Source organism: Lipotes vexillifer, unplaced genomic scaffold (genome assembly GCF_000442215.2).
Source record: "Lipotes vexillifer unplaced genomic scaffold, Lipotes_vexillifer_v1.1 scaffold79, whole genome shotgun sequence".
Taxonomy (NCBI): Eukaryota; Metazoa; Chordata; class Mammalia; order Artiodactyla; family Lipotidae; genus Lipotes; species Lipotes vexillifer.
The window spans coordinates 478,078-486,822 of NW_006775678.1; positions in this window are offsets into that span (position 1 = coordinate 478,078).

Here is an 8,745-nt window from a genome sequence, read left to right on the forward strand (position 1 = left end):
ACCTTCAGAGGGACCCACTCCTTACCCAGATCTCAGCTTCTCCCTCCTAATAGATACCAGAGTGAACCCCAGCCCCCTGCTTCACTTTCCTTCAGAATATTTAGCACCACATTAACTTCTTTCTTTATTTTCTACCACTAATTCCTATTCTGAGGGTTGTAAACTATCTCAACCCTAATAGTCTCTCTTTTGTAATATTTCAAGTTGAGCCATTCACCACTGTCCCTCATTTACTAAAACACATGTAATATAATGTGTCAGCTGATGAAATATCAAATTGCTCTTTTGACTAATGATTTCAGATAATACACAAGGTCATGAACAGTGATTGCCTTTTGGATACGGATGGTAAAGAAAATAGCTTACATGTTTCAGAATGCAGTGATGCCCGTATTACATTACCTATTCCAGGAAAAGAAGATAAAATTCCCCTTTCTAGTCCAAAATGTACTCAGGAGGGATGAGAAGAGAAAAAAACAGCTATGGAGGAAGACAGTAGCAGAACTCTGCATAAGGCAGAGTCCAGATCAAGGACAAAATGGCTTTAATTAACCTCACAGGAAACAAATAAATATGGATATGTGTGTTTCTTAGTAGTGTGACCTTTTGGCTGCACATGAAGAAGAAAAGTCTCGAAAGCTGAGCTTTGCAGAAACGATGAAAAAACTGATCTGATGACACTTTTCTTTGGGAGAAGCCATTTTCTACACTACGTCCAAAGACAAAAACTTGAAGCCCATTATGCCAGGGCCAAGACTGTGACTAGCCATATGGTGTCTCTGTGGGCATTAGAAAAATGCTTCCCTTTCTCTAGGCAGATGCAACCCCTCATCAGGCACATGTCCTGATAAATAGAACACAGGCTCCATTGCAGTCCCTTTGTCCCCTCAGCCAGACACCCTTGAAAAGTGAATAAACATCATCTTTCATAAGAACCTGACTCAATGCGCTACTTAAAATCTTTTAATGGTTTGTTTTTGCTCTCAAGATAAAATTCATGTTCCATTTTGTAGCCCCAATCTCACTCTCCTGTCCTTCTGAAACTGATTAGGCAAACGTGAGACCTTTTAACTCTGTCTTCTGTATCTTTTAATTTCCCATTTATATCTTCCATCTCTGTACTATATTCTGTATAATTTCTCCAGACCTGTCTTCCAGTTCATTAATTCTTTCTTCAGTGATGCATAATATGCCCATTGAGATTTTAATTTTAGTCATTGAATTTTTTTATTTCTACAAGCTCTAATTTTAAAAATCTGCTATGTTAATTGTTCCCATCACCAGAAGAAATTATATTTCTGTGATGTGATAGTGTTAGCTTAATGACAATCATATCGTAATATAAATGTATCAAATTGATACGGTAAGTCCCTTATGTACGACCTAGTTCCATTCCGGGAACATGTTGGTAAGTCCCATTTGTTCATAAGTCCAACAAAGTTAGCCTAAGGACCCAACTAACACAATTGGTTATTATTACTATACTGTAATAGGTTTATAATACTTTTCACACAAATAATACGTAAAAACAAACACAAAAAATAAACATTTTTAATCTTAGAGTACAGGACCTTGAAAAGTACAGTAGTACAGTACAATAGCTGGCATATAGGAGCTGACATTGAGTGAACAGGCAAGAAGAGTTACTGACTGGAGAAGGGAGAGGAGGTGGGAGATGGTAGAGCTGAAGGATCGTCAGCAATAGGAGACGGAGGGCAAGCTGCAATTTCACTCACGCCTGACATTGATGGCACAGGTTTTGGTTCCTTGCTGGATTCAATTCTATGTCTGGGTAGTAGCTCTTTTTTTGTCACCGTAGATGACACGGTAGCACTGGATTGAGTTCTGAAAGGCTGCTGCAACCTTCGTGTACCGTTCTACGTTCAGATCCTTTGCCTCAAAAACTAACAGTGCCTCCTCAAATATAGAAAATCCCCTGCCATTTCCTGCGTCGTGAATCTCTTCGGTTCTTCAGTTACCCCTTCCCCTTGTCTCTCTTGGTCCTTTCTCTGGGCCTCCAATTCCATCAGGTCCTCATTAGTAAGCTCCTCATGTTGCAGAGCAAGGAGTTCAATGAAGTCGTCCTCCTGCAGATCTAGCTTGAAATAAAGATACTGTACTACTGTACTCTCTACAGTACTGTGAAGTACACAAAAGCACAACCACTTGTAGAGAATGCATGCACGTGACAGTGTACGCCAGACACGTGAACTAACTTGCGTAATTGGACATGTGAACGCATGTTCGCATCTTTGAATGTTCACAACTTGAAGGTTCATATGTAGGGACTTACTACTGCATGTTATATACCTTAAACTTACACAGTGTTATATGTCGATTATATCTCAATTAAAAAAGAAAACAGGGAATTCCCTGGCAGTCCAGTGGTTAGGATGCTTTCGCTGCCGAGGGCCCGGGTTCAATCACTGGTTGGGGAACTAAAATCCCACAAGCTGTGCAGCATGGCCAAAAATAAAAAAATATTTTTTTAATTAAAAAAAAAAGAGAAAACAAAAAATCTGCTATGTCATTTTTTGGTATTGTTTCTTATTCCTTGAGGATATAGTCAAGCTTGTCTCTTTGTTTTTGATCTAGTAAGTTTAGTATTTAAAAAAATAATTTCTTTTGGATAATTTCAACATCTGAATTTGTTTTTTCCTTTGGTCACACCACATGGCTTTCGGGATCTTAATTCCCCCTCCAGGGATCTAAGTGGGGCCCTGGCAGTGAGAGTGACAAGTCCTAATCACTGGACTGCCAGGTTATGCCCAACATCTGAAATTTTGTAGGTCTGTCCTGCTCTGTTTTTTCTATTGTTCTCACTCAGGGTACCTAGTTTGCTTGAATGTTTATTTATTTATTTCTTCATTCATTTATTACTGTGAGCTATGCATTTTCCTTAAGAAATTATTTGAGGGAATTGCTTGAGGCCTAGGATGAAAGAGTGGTTCTCTGAGATTTAAATTCATTTCTGCCAGGTTCCTAAAGATATTATCAGTCTGGGGCAACTTTAAGATAAAGTCATAGCTTGAGCTTTCCTGGATTACCCAGGAAGTGAATTGGGGCCACAAAATCCACAGGAAGACTTGTTTTCTATTACAGATTCTCTGGGCCAGGGGTTTAATTCCTGCTATACTCAGGTCCAAGAAGACTTTCCTGACATTAAAGGTACAGCTTCAGATTATTTTCCATTATAGGTTATTACAAGATATTGAATATAATTCCCTATTGCAATACAGTAAATCCTTGTTGTTTGCCTATTTTATATATAGTGGTGTGTATATATTAATCCCATACTCCTAATTTATCCTTTCCCCTCTCCTCTCCCCTTTAGTAACCATGAGTTTGTTTTCTATATCTGTGAGTCTTTCTGTTTTGCAAATAAGTGGATTTGTATTATTTTTTTTTGATTCCACATATAAGTGATATCATATGATATTTGTCTTTGTCTGACTTACTTCACTTAGTATGATAGTCTCTAGGTTCATCCATGTTGCTGCAAATGGCATTATTTCATTCTTTTTTATGGCTGAGTAATAGGATTCCAACTTTATGTGTGAAAGATCTCCTACTAGACCCCTGGTCTTTGGCTTTTGTGGATCTTTATCCAAGAAGCCTTGACAAGTGAAGTTCAAGTTCAGAAAACACCCTCGATGCAAAAGCATCCTCACTGTTCTACTTATTTATCTGGGTTTCTGCCTTTACTTGGATTTTAGCCTGATAGTTCTTTATTACCCTATCATGTCAGTTGTTAAATGCTTTCAAGAAGATTGTAAAAAATACATATTTGACCTAGGCTGTTTTTAGTTGTTTTCTGCAGGAGGGCTGGTCAGAACTTCTAGTTAGTCTTAGTACTGGCAATGAAAGTCTGATCTCAGTGTTTGACCTCCGGCAGGTTACTTAACTGATCTCTGCTCAGTTTGCTCCTCTGTAAAATGTAAACAATAATAGCATTGGGTTGGCTAAAAAGTTCATTCGGCTTTTTCGCAACATCTCGCAGAAAAATGCTAAGGAACTTTTTGGCTAACCTAATACCTAGCTCAAAGAACAGTTGTGAAACATACATAAAATAACAAACGTATAGTGCTTAGAACAATGCCTGGTACATAGTAAGTGACCCCTGCTTTTCCAAGCTCCAGGAAGCCTGGCCACCACTGTCATCTGTTCTCACTCTACTTATCTTCTTGGCTTTTTGTCACGGTTGAACTTAAAATCATGATTTCTGTAGCCATTAGGTAACATCTGTCTCCCCAGTTAGACTCATCTCAAAGAGGTGGGATTTGTCTGTCACTCAACTCTGTATCCCTAGTTTCTAGCATATGACATGGCTTATATTAGGCACTTACCAAACATTTGCTGAACAAATAGGTGTGTATTTCTATATTTTTAAGAGAACACAAACAGAATGTGAACTCTCTCTAGGTGGAGAGGGCTTCATGGATATTCCTAACTCTGGTTAAGCACACTCTAGAATTGGGTCAGGGGTGAATATCCTAACCTTTGTATCTCAGTTTCCTTTTCTGTGAAAGGGAGATAACAATAGCACCTACTTTGTAGGTTAAATAAGGTACTTTAGTAGGGAGCCTGCAGGTGGTAAGAACTCAGTAAATGCCAGCTGCAATTATTTCCACTTTTTTTTTTTTTGGTGACTCTCCTGAAAACAGTCCACTTCAAGAAAGCATAGGCTAAAAAAAACAGGGGCCAGAGATCATCTGGAAAGTGGAGTATGTCGATGTTTTAGCTTTCCTGCTTTCTGAAAATGTGTATGACACGGTGTTTAGATGAAAAGCAGAAAAGAGCTTCTCACCGTGCCTGCACTGTTATTCTTTTCATTCTCTAGGGTGTTACTGTAGCACTTAACTAGAGAAAATGTACACACATTTATAGAAAGAGCTCGGTGCTCCTATACCCCCGTCAGGTTTTACCATTTGATTTACATTTAGTGAAATAAATTATAAACATTTATAAAAGTCACCAGAGCAAAGTAATGGAGCGTCCTGAGGAATAGGAGGAAGGGAATCAATTTCTTAGGTGAGAAATACACGCCTCCTGGGCCTGTGAGGAATAAAACTCAAGGCATTCCAAATGCAGCTGGAAATACTGTGGATGTTTTGGGTATCAGCCTTCTGACAGGCCTTATAAACGTACAAATCTAGGTTACAGTTGATTTCCATTTGTGAGGACCTCATTCATCATCATTTCAAATGTTGCCATCACTATATATTACCAGCTCCCACTGAGGCTTATACATCATATTGCCCAATTCACAGATGTTGTGGAAGTGAGTTTGGTCCTCAGGTATATTTTAGGCCAGCTTTTCTTATCTCATGGTCTAAAGCCCAAAGGAGAAATAATGTTACAAAATGAGTAACGCTCTGTATTGAGGCTAGAGTGTGGTGGTTATCTGAGTTGAAATAAGCAGCAACAAAGCCAAAAAAAAAATTAATGAAAACATGTTTTGTTCCTACTGGAATAATGTCCCTCTACGCTCTGTCGGTCAGCAATGGTAACTGCCAATGTGCTGTCAATCACAAACCTCTGAAGGGAAGAAGCAGCACACTGGTGGTTATTTGCATAAATTTTTAAAAATGCTCATTTAAATGGAGGTATCATCATATTCAAACCAAATGAGAATAAACTGTCCTTAAAATTAACTGATGGGCTTCCCTGGTGGTGCAGTGGTTGAGAGTCCACCTGCCGATGAAGGGTACATGGGTTCGTGCCCCGGTCTGGGAAGATCCCACATGCCGCGGAGCGGCTGGGCCCGTGAGCCACGGCCGCTGAGCCTGCATGTCCAGAGCCTGTGCTCCGCAACGGGAGAGGCCACAACAGAGAGAGGCCCGCGTACCGAAAAAAAAAACAAAAAAACTGACAGCAGTGCTTCTCACCTTAACTGCACATGAGGTTAACCTGGGGGATCTTTAAATGTTCTGATGCCCAGGCCCCACCCCTGATCAAAATAAATCAGTATTCTGGAGGTAGGGCCCTGATGCTGGTATTTTTTTAAGGCTTTGCAGGTTGTTATAACAGGCTGCCACGGCTGAGAACTGCTGACCTAGACTCCTGTTATTAAGGAGGTTATAGTTCTGGATGACAATATCACTATCCTTTAGAAAAGAACCAGCCTATTAAGGAACCTAAAGGAAAGTGAGGATCATATCCTGAGTAGACAAACCCAGTCTTGGAGAGCTGGTGACCTCTCAACATGGAGATGGCAGTCATGGGACAGTACACATTGTGTTACTCATCTTCTAGCATGAACTTCTGGACGTGCTGCCCTGGCGCTGGGATATAAGTTCTATGAATTGTTGGGAAGGCGTGCCTCTCTGAATGTAGTCACTCCTCTGTCTGGACGTAGAGACAGAAACTTTCATGGTGTAAACTGCATAGACCTGGTATTGAGTCAGATGTGCCCAGGCGCTAATCCTGGATGTGTGAACTTGAGCTAGCTTCTTAATTTCTCCAAGCCTCTGTTTCCTTATCTGTAAAATACTACAGACTGTATAGGATAGTTGTTGCTATTATTATTTTTTTGAGATGTAGTAACTGACATTATAATATAATAACATTATATTAGTTCCAGGTATATAACATAATGATTCGATATTGTATATATTGTGAAATGAGGACCAAGTAAGTCTAGTTAACAGCCATCACCATGCATAGTTACACTTTTTTTCTTGTGATGAGAACTTTTAAGATCTACTCTCTTAACTTTTAAATATACAATACAGTGTTATTAACTATGGTCACCATGTTGTACATTATATCTCCCGGACTTATTTTATAACTGGAAGTTTGTATCTTTTGACCACCTTCACCCAACTGCTACTGTTATTTTATACAAAAAAACACTCATTACATTGTCTATGTATAGATTTTTGTATTTGGTACTGAGATAAATAAAAGAGATTTACAAAAAAAAGACAAAGTGAACTTCCTTTTACTCTGCATCTTATCTGGAATAAGTCCATAATGGAATCTGAAGATAATTATATTAATTATGAACCCTGAGAGTACCTTCCGAATTGTCAATACAAAGGGTATTTAGTGTAGTTTATGAATTGATGTATTTCTATTGAACTCTCATTTTTAGAAAATTAATAATCTAAGTACGTTATATGAAGTCTTTCTGCTTATCTGGATATTTAATTAACCAGAAAGTCAAATTTTGAAACTGTGTTGAAGAATTCATGGTTGCAGATGTGGTCCCATGTTCTAAATCAGTGAAAAATGGGAGTGAAAGCAAGAAATGTAATCAGAGCAAGGATTCTGGTCATCTCCCTGGAAGGATCAAGAAATGTGTGTGCTGTGTCTTTGTGGCTGACAGGTTTTGTGTGTGTGTGTGTGTGTGTGTGTGTGTGTGTGTGTGTGTGTATGTTTCTTAAACTAAGATTCTGGAGATACTGATAAAATCCCTTCAAAATGAACTTATAGTGGCCAAAAGAAAAACGTTTAGAACTAATAGCTGAAGCCCATAAATTCTAGGCATAATGGGGGCAAAGTACATTTTATTTTTATTTATTTATTTATTTATTTATTTATTTATTTATTTATTGCGGTACGCAGGCCTCTCACTGTTGTGGCCTCTCCCATTGCGGAGCACAGGCTCCGGACGCGCAGGCTCAGCGGCCATGGCTCATGGGCCCAGCCGCTCCGCGGCCTGTGGGATCCTCCCAGACCGGGGCACGAACCCGTGTCCCCTGCATCGGCAGGCGGACTCTCAACCACTGCGCCACCAGGGAAGCCCTTATTTATTTTTTAATTGTGATAATGACATTATAAATTATATAATATTTTTCATTTTACTACCTCAAAACACACTTTACAATCATGAGCTAATTAATCTTAAAACCACCCCTCATGACTTTATTTTTATGATCTGTATCCCCTGCAGGAGAATGAAAGGTAGAGTGATTACATGATCCATATATTGAAGCAGGAGCCAGGAGTCTTGGATCTCAGTCTTCAATTTTTACCTAATCATTGGAACATTATTTGGCTAAAAAAAACCTCTTGAATAACCTTTTTGAACCAATTATTTATTTCAGAACAGTTTGATCATAAAAAAGAAATCTAGCATTTCCTTCCCTTTATTAAAAACCGTTGTCATGGAAATATTTCAGTTCCCTATGTCCTCCAGTAGCCTACATCTGAACAGGTCATAAACAAGCAGATTGACTGAGGTCCAGCAAAGTCTTTTATGATGGAAGTGAGGTTCCTAATGGGCCACATTACAGAACTTTTCCAAAGTCCATTTCCCAGGATAAGGAGATAATAAAAGATATCTTTGAGGCTTGGCTGTGCTCTGTAACCATGGTTTCTCATCCTAACTGGTTTAGCTGTCTCCCTCCTTCTACACCAGATACACTAAATCCATTGCTCTTTCCCATACGGAAGTCTTTTTTATTTTATTTCATTTTGATCGACTAATAAAAAGGAAGATCTGTTTACTAGAAGTCCCATGGTATCTCTTGGAGACTACTTACCCAAACATTGGAAAGTGAAGATATTTCCCAAGCAGTTCAGGTTTGTTTTCTGCTTTTTAACCAAATGATTTCATTAACGGATACAGTCATTCATTTCATTCTGGCTAGGGAATCTGACCAGTATGATTTTATATTCAAAACAAAAACATCCCCCTTACTTACCTCAGTGTAGAAGTTAAGCATCACATTCTGTGAATTTGTTTAAACACAGTGGTGCAAGAGCGAGCACAAAATTCAGCTCAGAGCAGGAATGTTT